At 40.5% G+C, this 19,427-nt stretch overlaps 1 long non-coding RNA gene across 1 annotated transcript in view; it reads right to left on the reverse strand.

The window, feature by feature from the left end:
* LOC136365449 (uncharacterized) overlaps positions 1–19,427 on the reverse strand; it is a 161,860-nt gene that overhangs the window by 134,389 nt on the left and 8,044 nt on the right. The window lies entirely within an intron of this gene.

Consider the following 19,427-nt stretch of genomic DNA (forward strand, 5'->3'; position numbering starts at 1 on the left):
TTTGCCTGGTTTTTTTTACCATGTCAGGAGGTGGTAGTCTCTCCACTGCTAAATTTGTACCCAAATATTCCTAACTATGTTGCATGGACAAGGAGCATCACTGTAATTGTCTGTATATTATCAGTGTACAGATAATCATAATACTTAATTCTATTCCAATATCTTAATTCAAGTGAACATAAAGCTACCATTCCAAGGATGTAAAGCATAATCACAAACTTGTTACTGCCCAACATGCATTCACACTTAACTACCTACAAGCTCACAAACAAAATTACATTAAAGAAGATCCAACCATTGAAAGCAATTCTTGGGTTAAAAGGAGCTAACAGAACTAGCAGGATATTTGTTGATGAAGTTATCCTAAATTTCAAATATATTTGTTAATTATAGTTATCAAAGACTCATGCAAATACAAGCACATGCCTGAAAGCTGTTCACTAACTCAAATATAAGAATCATTAGAAAGAGGCGAGTTTGAGCCCTTACCACAAGAGGATGCAAGGCAGTGTATGTCTAGTAATTTTGGTGGGAAATAAAAGATTTCAAATCAAGTCCAAAATACTGGCTTCAGCTGAACAATGATTTGGGAAATGACATTACCCCTTTTTCTCTTTTCTTCCTAAGATAATGTGGACCACTGCCAAGTATTTTTCAAAAGGTTTCATGAATTTTAGCATGAATTACAGTTTCTCAGAAAATTTCCATCTGAACAGCCTCATTTGCAATTTGCTGATATTTTTAAAAAGAAGGGGGGAAAGAGTGTTGTGACTGAGCAGTGAATGCAAAGAGCAACAGTTTAAGCAGAATCCTCATTAGTGGCCTGTAGTCTGACAATTGGTATGGTAAGTTGATGAGGTGGGCATGATCATGGTGGTTTTAGGAGTGTTTTGCTAAAAGAAATGACTTTGTAGTTACCATCTCATCTGTAACTGCAGTTATCTGTAATTTTGGTCAGCGAACACTTCCAGCTAGGAAACATAGTCCCTCCCTCTGACTGAGCTATTGGAGCCACAACAGCATCTACACCACAGGACAGGTACTTCTCCTTGGCTATGGGATAACAGAGAATATATGTGGGGTAGGATCCATCTCAGATCACTTTTTCACAGCTGTACTTCTAGCCATGTGACCTATTTAAAAGCTTGCTGAACACAAAATGAATGTCATTGCAGAAGTGAGTCTTTCTGCACAGTGACTGTAAGGGATGCCAGAGTGACATACTGTTGTGGTTTAGGAATGATACTCCCCAATTTAGTGCTCCCACTGAGACTCTCCATACCAAGTGTCCCCCCTTCCCTTCTGCCTGCTGCTAGGGTGGGATGGAGAGGAGGACTGGAGGCACAAAAGGTAAAGATTTAAGACAAGAACAATTCACTGGAGACAATAGTGACATTGGAAAATGAACAGTAGCAACAACAATATTAATGACAGAGGGTACAAGAAATGAACAATTCACACAGAAACTCCCCCAAAATTAGACAATACACAACTGCTGCCTCCACTACAACTATGCCAACTTGGAAGGGAGCCCTTCCCTTATCCCTGGAAAATGATGTGAGGTGGTACAGAACAACCTTTGGGTCCCAGCCGTGCCCTCCCTGGCTACTGCAAAAATTAACCCTGTCCTGGCGAGAACTAGGACACATACACAGGTGAGGTTGTCTACATCAGAAGATCAGAAATTCAGTCAGTTGAATTCCACACAGATGAATGTGCTACAACTTCCTTCTATTATTTCAGAACCTGAGAAATTATAATCTCCTTAGCAGAAACATAACATTTTGAACTGTCATTTCCTGAATCTTTTTTGTTCCTTGAGAACTGAATACATCTAATTTTGCCCTGCTCAGACTAAAAATTTTCATAAGGAGAAACCATTCTTATTTTTGCTTAGCCCTACTTGTAAAGGATTGTTAGCCCAACTATGCTTTAAAGGACATTTAAAGGCTTCATCTTATTAAATCTGGACAAATTTCTAGTTACTGCCAATGAAGAAATTTCTTCCAGGTAGCACTGATATTTGGAACATGATCTAAATTTCCCCACTGCCCAAAATCCCACTGAACTAGGAAGTAAAATACCTGTTAACAGGTCATCTCATAATGACATACAGACAGGGCCTAAAGTGTGGATTCAGCTACTTGGTTCTCTGTATAATGCTATTCCATATTAGAGTGCCCAGCCCATTCTCTTCAGCAATGCTATTGCCTTCACTTAGGTTGTATTTAGATACTGGGTTGAAAGAAGTGGCAATGCCCTAACATAGCCAAGTGATGAGGACAGAATGCTAAATTCATAGCATTAGCTTGGTACAACTTCCAGTGGACTTTGAGCTGAAAGTTACTGAACCAAATGAATTATAGACAAGCATAATCATCCTGCTAAGACTGCCCAAAGACATGTCCATCTAGTAACACTTGTTGTGTTCACATTTACTACTGTCAACACTGGCTGCTCTGAGGACTCCAGAGTGTGTGTAGAAATGCATCATGAGCAAATGTTAGCTTACACTGCTTTACGTGCCCCAAATATTATGGTACAAATTCACTTATGACATAATGGTTTTGTTTACACAGCACTAAAGGTAACTAAAACTGCTAGATACAGGATAAGAATACAGATCCAAAAAGGACTAAAATGATTAAGTTCCACCCACATTCAAGTGGATCCATAACCCCCAATTCAGCTGCTACCTGCCTTCATATAGGAGCTTTCAGTTTTCAGGATACCTAAAGCTCTGTTCTTCCACATGCCACAAAGCACTCCAGCCTCAACAGCACTGAGTATCTCCCATCTACCCAAGCAAAATCCAAAAATTGGTCATTCTTCTGTTCCTTACTGCTTTGATCCATCAAGAGTCTGCAGGGCATCCCCACACACCAGACATAACATAACACACAGCAGCAGCTACTGTTTCCTCTCTATGTACATCCACCATATCATACGTAGTTCAATTGTCAGATCACTCTAGCATGGAAGAAACTTACCTGCCACCACCATGCCCTAGAGAGTTCAAATGCACATTAAGCATCTGCTTTGAAAGCCCCCCCCCCAGCCTCTGAAGTATAGGCTATTTTCCTTTTTTTCTCACTGGAGTTGTTTCACTTGGAAGGGAAACTCCTTGCTTTTCTCTTAACAAGGAGAAGGAAATTTTGAACTCGAGTTCTTACTTCATGCACAGCAAAGGCGTTTTGATTGAAATGTCCCTTGGAGAGAGAAGTTACTGCACTTCTTGGAAGCACTGTCTTATTTTTGGTTTCTAGCCTAGTTCACTTTCAGTTCCCTTTCATCCCACAGCAGGGTCAGTATCTGCACTGCAGAGAGCAGATAGACACTATTTAGGAAACTCTCTGGGAGGTGAGTTTGAGTTCCCTCAGGCAAAGGCAATAACTGAGAGAGATTTCCCACAACCTGGGGGAGTGCTTTAATCACTAGGCTCCTGTTCAAAAGGCCACCCCCACCTACTCTTCTGCCATGTTTTAGAAGAAGAGAAAGACAAGCTCTGTTTTTGGAATAAAGGGTGTAACACGTAGCTACGTGCTGGTGAAGATCCCACAGTATCCTCAGCATTTCCTAATAGAAAGCTGAGCACTTGATCCTGGTGCACCTCGCTCTTCCCACATACCTGTATGGGGCCAAGGCACTTAAGAGAGGTGTCTGCTTACCTTGGGCCAGCCACATAAAAGCTCAGCAATATAACACTCGGTGTTGCAGCATCAAAGTCCCACTTTGGATCGAGCCTGAGGCTGCTACCAGAGGTAATTTATAATGTCAGGATTTAAAACCATATGTGATGCTCATTACTGTAACAACTGACTCTAGCCTAACAAAAGCAGCAATGCCACAATAGTTATTGTTAAGCAATTTAATTGATCCAGACATTTATGCAGAGCCATTTACCTGTCAGGGCTCTAGGCAGAGGCTAGGCTACCCTTCTTTTCATTCCCACATTAGATGACTTATAATTTCTTAACTCAACCTGAAGGGATGTCCTCAGGTTTCAGGGCCTTCAGCAACTGTTCTGGTTGCTCACCTCCAAAACTGACTCTGCATGTATATTGGTATATTGTGCTAGTCACCACAGACGACACCCTTTATTTTTGGCTGCAGACATTTTTCCTTAATTGTGTATGCAAGTCATTGGTCTGTGAGGTTCACCTTACTTCACCTCCAAAGACTTAGTGAGGTAATACTGCACTGTGAGCTGCAAAGATTTTTGTAAGCTACCGAGAAACAGTACAGTCTTCTGCCTTCTTGTTTCTTGTAGATCTCACAGATCTATGAGCAAAACCAGTGAATTCACAAGACTAAGAGGGACCACTAACAATAATCACCGCTGAAGTTGCTTAAATTGCATTTTTCTCGGGGGAAACAGATGACAAACAGCAGACTGGTCTATGAGCCAGGTAGGAAAGCCTCTTGACCTCCTCAAATAAACCCCCCAAAAATTTAGATTTTACCAAACAATTCAAGTCCCTAAATTTGCTTCCTAATATAGTCCCCCAAACAAACTACCTGTAACCTCCACTAGAGTCGACATGGAGAGTGGGCATGCAGCAGCAGGAAAGGTTGCTGCATTTCCAGGTAGAACTCTGGCTGAGATAAAGAGGTCTTAGGCTGCCTAACATTGATTTTGCAAACACTCATCCCTCCTGTATTCTCCTTTATGGAGAATAGCCACTGAATGCATTACTCCTGTGAGCTAACTAGATGAATTAATGCATTTTCAAAATTTAGGTACAAGTTATAAGCTAGTGACTTCAGAAGATATCCAAGGCATGTGACAAGTCTTGATTGCTTGACCTATGCACTGAACAAGTGCTAGCAGAGCTGACTGCCCAAGGAAGCAACAGGCAGCACTGCACATCCCAACAGTTCATAGAGCTTACACACTCACTTGATTCCACTTATTTTCCCTTTCTGGGCAGCATGGGATTCTACACATGTACTTGTACATAGAAATAATAAAAAGAGAATATCTAACATGCTAATGTTAATCAAATAATCTCTCAGAAGCTAAGAAGCATGTATGAGATGTTCTATCACTTTCTGTTGGTAGTTTCTGTTGTGCAAGTACCTATCACCTTATAACTAAATATAATATAAATAAATATCTTTATATAAATAAATATCTCTAGACCCATTCTTCATATATGGGTTACTAACGTCTCATAAAGCAATTTGCACTTTTTTCTTTCCTTCTGAAATGAATAGGACTTCTAGGTGGTTTTGTGGCTAAGGGAAAACTCATCTCTTTTGATGACCTAGTTAAATTGTATTAATATCTTGCTACATTTCTATGTTCTTTCTTGCTTTTAATAGCTGCTTACACAGACATACTAATCAAAAGATACATATAGCTGAAAATCTGAAGTCATTTCCTCCCCTTGTCTGTTGATGTAGTGGCAGAAGAACAGATGGTTGAAATTAAAGAGCTGCTTAGAAATGTAGCAGAGCACATTAGAGAAGGAAAGCAGACAGCACTTTTTTGAAAAAAAACCCTTTCCTCTGAGCAAACCAATGAAGAAACTTAGGTTACCAAGGAATTTCTTCCTCTAAGAAATTAAATCCAAGTTAGTACCCACTAAAACCAAACCAGGCATTTGACTTATGTGGGTAGAGAATCATGCTTTCCCTCCCATTGTTAGGATCAGGTTGTTGCATTTTTTAGAAAAATAAGCCTAAAATAAACAAATAATTTCCTTCCAGTAGCTATACTGAATCAAGAACACCCATGCTGTAAATCACTTAATGTCAACCAGATTTATAGTTGGGGTGAATCAGATCCAGAATGTTTCATTCCCCATGTTCCAACAAAATAAGCCATATGCAAAGATGCGTTGGTGGAAAGTATGGTGAGGAAAAAAGCCCTTGCCAACCCTGCTGACTGATACCACATTCATCCTTTTGTTAGCAATGACATATTTGAAGAGAAAAACAAAGACACATTACGTGTATCATTAGGCAAAGCATGAGCTCACGCTGTGGATGGACAAATTAATAATTCCACTGCCTCTTCTCTCTTGCATCTTCATGTGAAGTGCCTCCTTCCATCCTTCTATTTAGCTCTGTTCCCAGTTCTTGAACTTTCCTCTCAACTATTACTACTCCAGTTTATTCTAATTCAAAATAATATCCTGGTTACACCTGTCATGGAAACGTGACAAGTTTATCCAGTTTGATACACTTTTTTAAAATTGATACTAAAGATTGTACATATAGAATTTAGTGTACCAATTGTACAAGAAGTTCAACAAAGAAATTATGCTTTCTCACTTCCCTTTCTCTCACATTACAATTAATTAAATTACATTTCAAAAATTTATAAAAACCAGGCCTAATTTTGATTAAATCTCTTTCCCTCCTTTACCCTTTTTTGTTAAAACCTTAAACAGGAGGACAAACCTATTTTCTTCAGCTCTCCTCCTACAGCCAATTTAACAGGTAATTTCTGCAGTGCTCCAGAAGTTAGAGTGTATGTCAAGTGATGAAAGAATACGTTAAAGGAACAAGTGAATACATGTACAACAGAACCCAGGTCAGTGATAGCAAGCACTGAGGAAAGAAGAAGGGAAGTCCAGCCATCTTCTAAATAAAAGTTTTGAGACTGCTTATGAAACGATTAATCCATGTGCTAGTTTCACTCTTTGAGCCCCTAAGCCCACAGTGGATTGAGACTTGACTTCTGGCAGCTCTGGTAGTTCTGATAACTCCACAGGCAGATGGGTGGTACAAGCCACTTGCAGCAGCTCGAATGTTTTCTTTGCTCAAGACAGGGTATGGGACACAGAAGTAAATAAAACATGAGCTTTTTCATAGGAGCACCCCTGTGTGTGTAAGTCATGAGATAGACCACTGATTTCTGTGGAACAGAAGCAGGGTCAACACAATTTATTCTATTTACAAATACTTGCCAGTCCTCCTTGGTGCAGAAAAAGATGCCATTCTCAAAAGTATATGAGAAACTAAATCACCTTGACATTGATAAGTGCTGAGTTCCTAAACATGGGCCTGATTCATTCAAGCTATTCAAAACAGAGGAACAGTAGAGAAAGAGCTTTTCTGTCTGCAGGATAATCACATTAAAACCATTCACAGGAGTTGAAACTGTACTCAGAAGGCAAAAGAGATACTGCAAAGGTATTCACTTAGAACATATGATTTGTTCACAGTTCCAGGTTTTGCAAGCTTCTGAGTAATATTTGTGTCTGCAAAACTTGTTTGACTACAATAGACCTTATTTTTGTAACTTAATCCTGTATTTTTTTGCAAAGATGATTCAATTAAAAGGGGAAGAATCAACATTTTTCTACATGAATGAAAGACATCAAAGTAAATAAAATGAAATGTTCTACCTCTGTTACCTCCAGAAGTTAATCTTAGACAAAACATGGTACTCCTTGAAGATCTGACACACTCCTTTTTCCCACAGCACCTTCCTCATTATCTATGTTTGTTCTTTTTTCATATATAAACATATTATTTTTTCCCCTGCTTGCCACCTTTTTGCAAATACTTCTTCATTCCTCTTGGAACACAAATCAATGGTGCACTGCCTCAAAACCAATAGTGTTCAATGTCTGTCATATCATTGCTCCTAAGAAGAGTGCCACTGTTACGTTTCATACCAGCAGAAGGATTTAGCCTGCTGCAGCAAGACCAAATAATTCCAAAATGAAAAGGAAAAGAAGGCTTTTCTCTCAGAGACCTTAGCTACTTCATGGTGCAAGCTATGAGTAGACTGAAATCTTCACCAGAGATTTCTCATCACCCTCATGCAGAATGACTCTGCCTGCTATTAGCCCAGGAGATCAGACTCCATTATTGCACTCAATAAGTTTTCAATTTAGGGCTTTCTCTTTGCTGCATTTTTCTAAGAGGATCTCTTACATTTCCAATGGGTACCTCATTGTCTTTCTCCACAGCTGTCCTCTGCTCTTCACTTGCCCATCTGTGTCCACCTGTTGTCCTTTGTCTTTTGTTTCTTTAGTAAAATCTTTGAGAGAAGGACTGACTTGCACTGTTTTTCTGCTGTGCATAGCACAAGCCATCAGAGCAAACTGCAGGAATAAAGGCAAGGAGTAAAGAGACACCCTTTCTGTGGCTTTCCTAAGCTTTCTGTGAGGCTTTATTCTGATCTCACATACATGAATGGGAATCCACCAGTGGGTGTATTACAACCAAACAGGAATCTAATACACAGCAAAACGTAACACAAAACCACTGCATGAAACAGGTGAGATCAGTAGAGGTACTCCAAAAGTCCACTCCCTACCTCCCCATCACATGCAATTGAAATTGCAGTTTAGCCATAGTTGGATCCCTTGAGAGCTGAAAAGCCACCCTTGAGGCTACATTAATATTATTCTATTAATCCTAACCATGAAGAGAATTTCTTGTGTTTTACCCAATTGTACAGCATCACATTGAAAACTTCTCATAACCTCCACACCATGAACAATAAAATGTATTAAAGAAAACATGAAGGTGCAAAAATTAATAGGATTGAGAGCATCAGGTTTAATGGTTCCTCACACAAATTCACACCAGCCTTCCTAGCATGTTTGCATTCTGCAGTGACATGATAGCTGATTTTCCCAAGGACTTCTGCCTCATTCAGCATCCAGGATTGCCAGCTCTTAGAACAACACTAAACCAGCATTCATGAATGGATTCACAGGGCTCTCTGTAGTATTTTTCAGAGCATTTAAGGGGAGAAAAGAAAAAAAGCAGCAATTAAATGTTGATGGATTTATAATCACAGAACATCTTTCCTTTGAGAAAGGAAGAGCTGTCCTATATCCATCATATAGATCAGAACTGAAATACTGATGCCTCTGAAAATTGCCCCCTAATGTTGCATTCCCTGCTCATTAACAATTTTTTTCCCCATGTTTTTGCAAGGTTTCCTATGTTTAAAGCTTATCTGCTACTGACTTACGGACTACTCCAGGGCAGCATGCAATTTCATGGACCTCTACACACCTTGTCTCATGTCATGGACACTCACTAGAAGAGAACAGCATGCAGTCAATGTGATTAGAAATGACTTCGGGACACACACATGTCATGGTGCTGCTGTAGCACTGCATTGACAACCCTCACTCAAACATGCCCTAACTCCTCAACTCAACTTTGCAACCCTCCATCCATTCAATGACTTCTATTTTTTTTTTTTTGGTACATCCCTCTCTTTGTACAGGCTGTGCTTCTGGAGACACAATATGAACTTCAACACTTTTAGCCCATAGATCTGTTCTGTTTCTATAGCCTACAACTCCAACCTTTACAATTTTGGCAGGGAGTTATGGATAACTAGTTGTTGTCTTGGTATGAGCTGATCAAGGCATCTCTCTGCAGGCACATTATACAGCTACTGAAGGATAACAGAGGACTATGACAAGTTTGGCTCAGTCAAATTTGTAAGAACTTTTCTTAACATTTTTTTGTCTTAAGGCTCTCTAACCTTCATGTCCAACTTCAGGTTGTCTTCATCTCTGTTCTTCTATCTGGTATTTTTACAAGGTCAGTTAAACACATATGTCTTAGACCAGGCCAACTTTCCAAGTTAAGGTACAAGTCTTCGCTCAAAAGCAGTGAATTTTCCTCCTTACTTCATTCTCAGAAAAGGATGAATCATTTTTTACTAAATGTTACAAAAATTACAACAAAAATCTATCTTAGCCAAAGGACTGGCACAGAAAATCTTAGTCCCAGTGGTTTAAAATTTGGCAATCTTATCAGCAATTGCAACAAAAATCATATAATGAATAAAGTTAGTCAGTCTTAATTATCTGTGTCATTACCAGGTCTGCCTGTAATAACATGGTATCTCAGTCTCCTGGCCTCTTCCAGATGACATCTGACTTACAATTCTGTGGGAATTTTTAATGCGTTACTATATGTTTATGTCTATCTGTCATCATTTCCTTATGAGATTAAAATTATATCCCCATTTATACTTCCATCAGAAATAATGGCCTGAGAACACCCATTGTTGTTACTGCAAATTGTAAATCATGCAAAGAAAAAAAACCCAGACCGATTATCAAACTGAAATTGCTTTAAAAAAAGGATCCCATTTTGTCACATAGGTGAGTAGTGTCTTCAAATATTTCCACTGTTTACGTATCTACGTACAATGTAGCAGTTTCAGCAGGACAGGTGAGAATTGCTAGTCATCACCCCATGAAACACTCAGGTAATGATGACTGTGAGGAAACAAAGTTCTTATCCCATCTGCAGATTGAGCACGGAGGGCACAATTGAATTCCCTGACAAAGCTCACAGGTGAAGCCCATGGCAGAGCAGAGATTCTGAAGTCCTACGTTAATTCCTTAAGTATCCATCTGCCCTTTTTCTCCCCTCTATGTGTAGGTCTCATGTTCAATTTAAAAATTTCTTATTTTGTAATTGATTTTCAAAAATTCTAGACAAAAGCTAAAATATGTGCTTTATCTTCACAGAAAGGTTTGGGGGGAAATGAATGAAAATCACATTTGAAATGCTCTGATGTCTTACCAAAACCTGTCTTTTGGGAAAAATACGGCTGTTTCTGCTGATTTTTGGCAAAATATTATAAAGTAGTTTATCTCAGTGCCACAGTGAAGTTGTTTTAGAGAGGCTAAAACGGCAACAAAACAGTAAATCCTTACATTTAGCACCATAACCACTTAATTCTAGAGGATGACATTATGACATTGCTGGTGTTTAATACTGAGTTCAACTCCATTCTGCCATAGGAGTGGAAACATACACACATCACCTTTCCTGGAATGCTTTTGCTTCCCTTTGGATAATTGTATTTCATCATGTTCAGAGCTCAAGCAATTTGAAAAGCTAGCAGTGTTGCTACAGAAACTGAGGTTAAAACAAAGCTCCCTTCTTCTGCATACAGAGAACTGCAAGAAAAACTGTTTCATTATTAAAAACCAAAACAAATATCTTAATTTTAAAAAGTCATTCAAATCTCTGGAGAAACGAAGTGTTTCAATATCTGGCATTTCCCAACTGTTTATTTAAAGGACAAGTTCTGCAGCAAGTTTTCTTTTGTCTATGTCATTTCATCACATTTGGAGCTTCCTGCAAATGCACTTTGTATACACAACTCTTAGTGAATAGCTCTTTAGCACACATTCAAGGCCTCCCCACCCACATCTCATAAAAAAAAAAAAAAAAAAAAAAAAAAGAGAGAGAGAGAGAGAACTTCAAGTTGTAAGTATGAGACCAAACAACTGAAGCATCAATGCAAACACTGCAAGAACTGGACCACAGGACCAGTGTGATTCTTAGGATCTGTTCTGGTTCTGGCTGGGATGGAGTTAACTTCCTTCACAGCTACTCCTGCAGTGCCATGCTCTTGCACCTGCACCAGTGTCAGCTGTGCTTACAGCATCAAAGCTTTCTCCCTTCCCCACAAGGATAGTGGGCTAAGAGTGGGCAGAAGGTTGGGAGGGGATGTAGACAAGACACCAAATGAACAAAGGGATATTCCCTACATCTAACACTGTGGTCAGCATGTACAAGTTCAGGGAAAAAGAAGGAAGGGGTCTTTGGCTATCACAGCATTTACCTTCTCAAGCAACTGCTACTCATGCTGAGACCCTGCTTCCCAGGAAGAAAGTGGATGGGAAGTAATGAATTAATTTCCCTGTCTCCTTTGCAGACTCAGCTTTTGCTTTCCATATTAACCTATCATTATCTCAATCTGCAAGTCTCTTCACCTTCTTTCTTTTTTCTTCCGATCATACAGAAGAGGAACGAGCAAGAGGCAGGGTGAGTGTTGGGCTGCTGGCCAGGGTTAACCCTCCACAGGCTCCCATGTAAAGGGTGTGACCCACCTGGCATTTTCTGCTAGGCCAGGCAAATGCATCCCTTCAGCACAGCCAAGTAGAGGCCTAAAGGTGATATGTAGTTATTTCCACCTATCAGTAGTGCATGAGATGGAATCATTTGGAAATTTGAAAAGACTAACAGCTCACTCTCACCCCTATATGTTTTTCAAGATAAACAGAACAGTTGACAACTGCTGTGCAGCACTGTGCCCATTTTACTGTCTCTCAAAGAAAAACAGTTGGTCAGACATGCAGGAGAAGCCTTTTGCCCTACACACCAGCCACATTATCTTCACTTTTTCTTACCCATTAGAGTTGACCAGAGAATTTTTTTCCTTACAGGAAACAGCATCTTTCAAAAAACTCCCAACTTATGTCTGAATACTACAGATTTTGACTTACTGACTTAGAGCTTTATACTTCTTGCTACCTATTTGCATTCTCCTTTATCCTATTCTTCCTGGTACCTGTATGCATTATCCTCATTTTCCTAATGAGACTGGCTGGCCAGGCTCCCTCTCTGATAACACCTGATGGTCTCACTTTCTGTTGGCACATAGTAGTTCATCATAAGGCAGAAACATTTGTCCAAAACCTTGAACTACATTGTATAACACAGTACACTGAACTACGTGCCCCTACAGTTCCTGAGAACTATGACATAACATTTTCCATGTTCAGTTGATTTGCTGTTGTTATCTGAAAATTAAAACTCAATAGATTTCTATTAAGCCTTTTTTACAGTAAATTTTCAATTATTTGTTTTAATCAAAACCTAACCTTTAACGCATTTTTCTTCCTCTCCTTTCCCCTAATATCACAATAAAAAAAAAAAAAAAAGTGAAGGTAAGTTTCTAAGGCTGCTTAATTTCATGTTCTGTATTTCCTTTATTCGCTGACACTAAGCATTAATTTGATAGTTTTATGCATTTCACACAAGTTCCTAGTAGCACTTGCAAGTAGCATTTTATGCACAACATATGGCCAGTATCTAGTCAATCTCTTCTCCACCAGTTTCAATCCTTTCAAATCCTTATCTATTTTCTTCCAAGGAAAAAGAAAATCCCTTAAATTACACCACATGGAGATGATCTAGACAAAACTGGCTGAGCTACAACATACTGAGACTAACCCAAACCACATCTTCTGTGCTGTGCCAGGCACCACCCTGTGATACTCCTCCTTTACCAGCCCCTACAGACAGCTGGGTGTATCAGAGAGAGAGGTCTGTGTGGATTGCCATCCTGTAACATGATGATGCTCTCTATAAACAGGGCACTGTGTCAGAAATGTAACTTAAAATTTGCACAAATCATCCTAAGCCTTTAGCAGTCTTATTGTCTCTGTTCTTTTGCTTTCCTATAAAATAATAGCAAAAACAACACTAAAACAAATCTAATAAATTTCTTCATTTTGGTGCTCCAAGGCAAAAACATCTGCTCTTACATCCTTCTTCAAAGATATTTACCCACCTTTTCTAAACTATTTCCTTCCACTTACAGAAACTCTGCTACTACTCCAGGCAATCACTACCCTTATTGCTGCAAGTTATTCCTAAATATCTACTCTACTATTTAATGAAGTGCAATTAGAGCCTGACGTGAACAATAACAGTGTAGAATTATACTAGATAAAATTATATTCCAATTAGTCCCCACTTTGCCATAGCTTTTTATGTATTTGAGGATCCTTATTTCTCCTTTTGAAATCCTCCATTCTTTGGGCCAAAAAACCTAATTCATTCAATCCCTTCTTGCCATTAGGTTTTGCAGATTCTTGATTATACCCTTTTTCACTTTGGATTCTCTCCAATGAGCTCACATCCTATTAGGAAGACACAGCCCAAAATCAGTTCCAGTGCTCCAGCTGATGCCTTATCAGCATTGAGTGAAGCAGGATTATTTCATGTGTCTTGTCAGCTGTATTCCTGTTTGTATGTCCCAGGTTGGCAATTACTTTTATTTTTCCTTTTTAAACAGCATTCCAAAATCATGTTCACACCTGTGATCCACTACAAGCAGCAAGGTTTTATTCTGAAGAAGAACTTCCCAGACACTTACTTACATCAGCTGATGACTTCAGCTTCAGTGTAAGCAGTTGGTGTTTGTCATTAACAAACAGTGCAAAAGTGATACAACTAAAGGGCAAACTACCCCAGTCAAAACCTTGATGCAGAGATCTAGCATGTTACTTTTGTGTGTCCTGGGAGGTTTCTTTGTTTGCTTTTGTTATTGTGCTTTGTTTTAGGTTTATTGGGGTCTTTTTGGTCATCTTGAAAAAAGCTGGTGGGCAGGGAGATGATACACACAGAAGAAGGATCATGCCATCAGTAAGTGCTCTTGCTGACTACAACATACTTGCGTAGCTGCTATGTGCTGAGTCACAAACTCTTTCATGTGGCCATGAGGACTCTGTCCCCTCAGCTCATCTTTGGTGGCTGTTCCCTCTGCACTGGCAGAGCCGTTTTTTGCTGACCATTTGCATACAAATTGCTCCTTCTTTGTACAATCCATGTACTTGCATCGGGCGTGATCATATGACCGAACAGAGTTATCACACATGATTTCAAAGTGATAGCCCTGTGGTAGTGATAGTCCAGCTTCCTAGATCTGAAAAGAAAGTCTGGGTTTTTTCCTCCAGTTTAAGAACTCCACAGGTTGATGACCCAGATTTAAGATAAAATTTGGTTTCCATGAACATTCCTGAATTTCAATGCACAAGGCCACTGAACAGGAGTTACAGAAGCCTAAGCAGAGAGGCCTTGTGCTTGCAAGCAGAAAGAAGTATTCTACAAACCAAATTGTCATTTGTAATCAAAGCTACTGGATTGACTGAAGTTACCACAAGATTTCACTCAGTTCTCTATGTTTCAGGATGAGCCTGTGCTTACTGAATGCACCTCAGGGCTTCAGTTCTTCCCATGGATTTGATTCCTCTATAAGCCTTGCACCTCTCTTACTGGACACTTTAAACACCTGGGTGTTAGATGGAGTCTTCACACCATTTTTCACTTAGAGAAGTTTAAGGTCTCTAGGATTTGTGAGGCTGGTATTTGCATGGTGGATACCCCTGGATATTATTGAAGAGGCTTGAGAGACAACAAATGGCTTCAAGAAATTTTCAGTGGCCCTGCTCCATAACTGAGTTACAGAAGATGAAACTACGGTTTATAAACATGAAGATGAGGGAAAAAGAGAACCTTTCTCATAACAGGAAAATCTTCTTGATCTTAGGTGCCCTTCCTGTGTCAGAATAAATACCAAGAAGTTTTCTCTTTTTAAGAGAACTGTGCCATGAAACCAAAAGAATCCTCCCTGTTTATCAAGCAGCAAAAAATAACCAATGACTTCAAATACTTCTTTAATCTCTGCCATCCCTACAGAAGACTTTTCTTTTTACACATTTCAGCTGGTTTATTGCATAAATATTATGTTAGCAGTCATTCTTCAGTGTGTAGGTGGGATCGCCAGTAGGCAGAGACAGTGATAAATGAGTCTCCAGGTGTTGCTGCTCTTTTTAGAAAATCCTTTAACAAGCATTTGTGCAGATTGAGGTCATTTTGCAAACTTGTAAGAGTTACAGTAAGTTGTTTCACAGACACTTCTTTCTTTAAGAAGTGCTGTTGGAGTTGGTGAACCCAAGCGGGTTGTATCTTTCTACTTAGCTCTGTTTACAAAACCCAGGTGATTATTTATATGCATTTAGTTTTGAGGATGCATTAAAGAGGTCAGTGATGGGGATTATTGGAGTGATGTTTTCATTAATTTCTTTTCTGGCCGCAAGAAAGCAAATCTTGCAGTCCTGAACCCTCCAACAAACAGTTTGCGCACTGGATGACAGCATGGAGATGATGGTCTGTTTCATTAAGGTAATTATTGTAAACACCAAGAAGCCAGGAGAGAAGCTGCACAGCTCAAAAGATAAGAGTCTAGAGCCTTTCACCTTCAGACTGGGGATCCTACCAACAACCAGGCTGAACAGGTTCATTCAAGTATCAAACCTGCACTGAAGTGTCCTCCCACTCTCAGCACCCATCAAACCCAGCAGGTACTCACTGGCTCATGGACCAACAGGGCTCCATGGGGAAGGCAGGACCACGCAGGGCGGAGCTCTGGGATCCATCGATCCCAACCCAGCCACTGGGAACTGTGCTGGGCTGAAACTCTTCCTGCTGCAATGGCTCTTCAGACAAGACTGCTGGCAGCTTTCCTGAGGATCAAATGGATGCATATTGTTCTCTGGAGCACACCAAAGGAAGATGAGGAAAAACAACATTTCAAAGCTTGTTCAAAGCTCCATGACACTGTCCTTATCAGCACCATCCTCTGGCAACGGGAAAGGCACTCAGAGTGGGTAATTCGAGGCAAACACCACCCAAAATACCACTCTGAATGCTGTGAGCCAGCATTTGATAACAGGTAGCAAAGAGAAGAGTTTTGCAGTGAGGATTAGCACTGAAGGCCTCAGCTCTAAAGATGCAATAAACACCACATGGAGGGGGCAGAGCCGTGGAAAACCATTTGGCATTTCATAACCAAGTCCCCCACCTTCACACTTAAGTCATATTTTATCGTCTAGCATCGTGTCTTGGCACAGAATTCCACAGGCTGAGACTCTTTTGTAATTCTGTACTCCACAATGTTGTTCCCCCCCCACCATAAAGAGACCTCTGTCCAAAGGTGGAACACAAACAAGATCCATTCTGAGTCATAAAAACATAACACATGCGTAAGTGCATGCAATAATCTTTGTATAATTTGCCCCTTAGTCATTGTCTAGTCCTATTATGTAAATCTGAAACATGCATTTTTGAAAATAAAGGGCTTCAGTAAAATAATTACTGTTGTAATCCTGGAACCACACCCAATAAACAGTTTAGCAATCAACTGGCTCCATATATTTGAAAGCTATAAACAGATTAGTATGGAATTAAACTAGTAAGGGCCAAAATCTCAGCTGCTAGTGTAAATTAGTACTGTTTGACTAAATCAAATTAGCAGTTTGATTGACTTCAATTAAGCTACACTAATTTACAGAAAGCCATCATCTCTTCTTTCTTTATGCATATTCATCTCAGAGTATGTGTATGTGTGTAAGACTTCTTTGTGTTCTATGGAGACAGCGATCTTTAGCACAATAATGTCATTTCTCTCTCTGCATATGTAGATTCATGAAACTTAAGTACAGCTTCAGGCGCTGTGGGGAGAGGAATTGAAGGACTACCAGAAAAGACCTGATGACTCCAATATAATAATTTCAATCAACTTCTATTCATTTTCTTAATAAGAAATTTGCTTGACTACAGAAGACAGCCTGAGACTGCCCTTAGCAAGCTTCATTCCAAAGAAACCTAGAAATTATTGTCCATTAACAGTTTTTGCACAACTTGGAATAATAGCCAATTTTTTCAAAAACCAATACTGTTAACTTCACAGTATTCCAGGTCAAGAACTGCACCTGACTTTTCATGCATCTGCCTACATATCACGATGCAACTTTGATGTCACAGTAAAAATAAACCTAATTTCAATGGGTTTTAATGTCACAAATTGGCCATAGTAGGATCTAAAGTTGGTCATAGAAGGATCAGATGATTGGGACCTCCTTCTCATTTGGAAAGGGAGCCATTTATATTGAACTTTCATTCTGAGCCTTGTGAAACACGTGAATCTTTACTCATGCTCAGGTTGCATGTTGGAAAAGTGAGGCACAGAGTCAAGCTATGGCTCAGCTCACAGAGTAGGAGAAACAAGTCAGGTTTAAAAAACAGATTCTTGTGCTTTAGCCATGTTCCAAACCCATGCTTTCCTCTTAGATCATCTGCACACCATCACACTGCCAAACTAAAAATTGCCTCACCGCTACAATTCTGATGCTCGGTCTGAACAAATTGTTTCATCACAGGGACAGGAACACAAGAGGAGAGGGTAACTGTGGAAAAAGGTTCTGGTGTTTGAAACACACATTCTACCTGGGTGGCACGAGTGAGACTGTCCTTCTAAATACCCTTTAAGCAAAAAGCAACAACACTGCTAAAGGCAAAAACGCATGAGGAGAGGAAGGAACCTCACACAGCTCAAAAAAAAGTCCGAATGGAGGACTGAGGAAATGAAATCTTGATTTAATTTATTCCCAAGCCAATCAGACAAAAATACTTAAACAGATATATGCTGTTTAAGGAAAGAATGTAAAGGTATCTGGAGAAATTCGGGAATCAAGTGGACCCAAAAGGATTAAGGGATATCTCCCCTCCAGGGCTGAGAACAAGGAGAACAGGGATAGAAGGGGCAATACAGCCAATGAAACTGCCAGCATAGTGGGAGACCATAGCTGCCACTTTTCTCAGACACAAAGTAAAACACCTTCCATCTTGAATTTCCACCACCTAGTCTCCTCTGGAACACCAGCCAAGAAACAGGAACATCATAGCCAGAAGTAAAAGGAAACAGGAAAAACAGCTGCTCTGGAGAGCAAGCAGCCGTCCTGGTGAGGAGATCCAGGCCCTCCTCTGCTGCAATGCTGGAAGCTGGTGCCAGTGACTATCCCAGCTGGTGGATGGGGTCCGCCCCTTGGGACCCAGAGAGCCACAGCCACCCCAAAGGATGTCTTGCTAGAAACAGCTCCTTGGGGGGTCAGGGCTCTCCTCAGCTGGCAGAGGGGCTTCTCAGCATCGGGCAGAGCAGTGATTTTTCAGCTCAGTGATTTCAGCTTTCAGTGATTTCAGCCCAGTGCTCTCTGCTCATGCCCTTGTGAGTTTGCCCCTCTTTTAGCCGGCCGTGGTCTGAGAGAGAGAGGTCTCGTATGGAATTTCTGCAGGTGGTACTTTATTGGAATGGTACCAGCGAAGGGGATCCAGGGACGAGGAACCTCTGCCGACCAGAGGAAACTCAGGGGTTTTTATGGGACACCAGGGTGGGAGGAAAAGGGTACAGAACCAATCAATTGTAACAGATCTACATAAAATCCCGAGGGGGCTTGTGGGTCTCCAGACAGGTCGCCGTGGCTAGGAGGTTTGTCTTTGTCTTAGGGGCTCTGAGTGAAGTTGCGAAATTCTTCCTTAACTCCTCAGCTTGGCTCCCTCCAGGGCAAAGCAGCTGGGGCTCTGCCCACCCCCACAAGTGGCCATAGAGAACCTGGGTCCAATTCAGATTTCTTTTTTGGTAGGTGTAGCTAACCAGAATTCATCTCTGAATTGGAGAGATGGATTCAACAGGTGGACTGTTAGAAGGATAAGGAATTGGTAGCCCAGTCACATCCAGAGGGTTGTGGTAAATGGCCCAGAGTCCCAAGGGACATCAGAGACAAGTGGTGTCCATTAGGAGTCCATATTGAGACCACTACTGTTTAATATCTTCACTGATGACATTGTCAGTGGGATGAAGGGCACCCTCAGCAAGTTTACAGATGATATCAAGCTTGGTGGTGCAACTGACACACCTGAAGGATGGAATGCCAACCCAGAGGGAGTTGGGCGAGCCCAAGAAGAGAGCCCATGAGAACCTCATGGTTTAAGAGGACCAGGTGCAAGGTGGTGGACCTGGGTCAGGGCAACTCTAGTAGTGACACAGGCTGGGGGATGAACAGATCAGA

This window comes from Sylvia atricapilla, chromosome 1 (genome assembly GCF_009819655.1).
Source record: "Sylvia atricapilla isolate bSylAtr1 chromosome 1, bSylAtr1.pri, whole genome shotgun sequence".
NCBI classification, from domain to species: Eukaryota; Metazoa; Chordata; class Aves; order Passeriformes; family Sylviidae; genus Sylvia; species Sylvia atricapilla.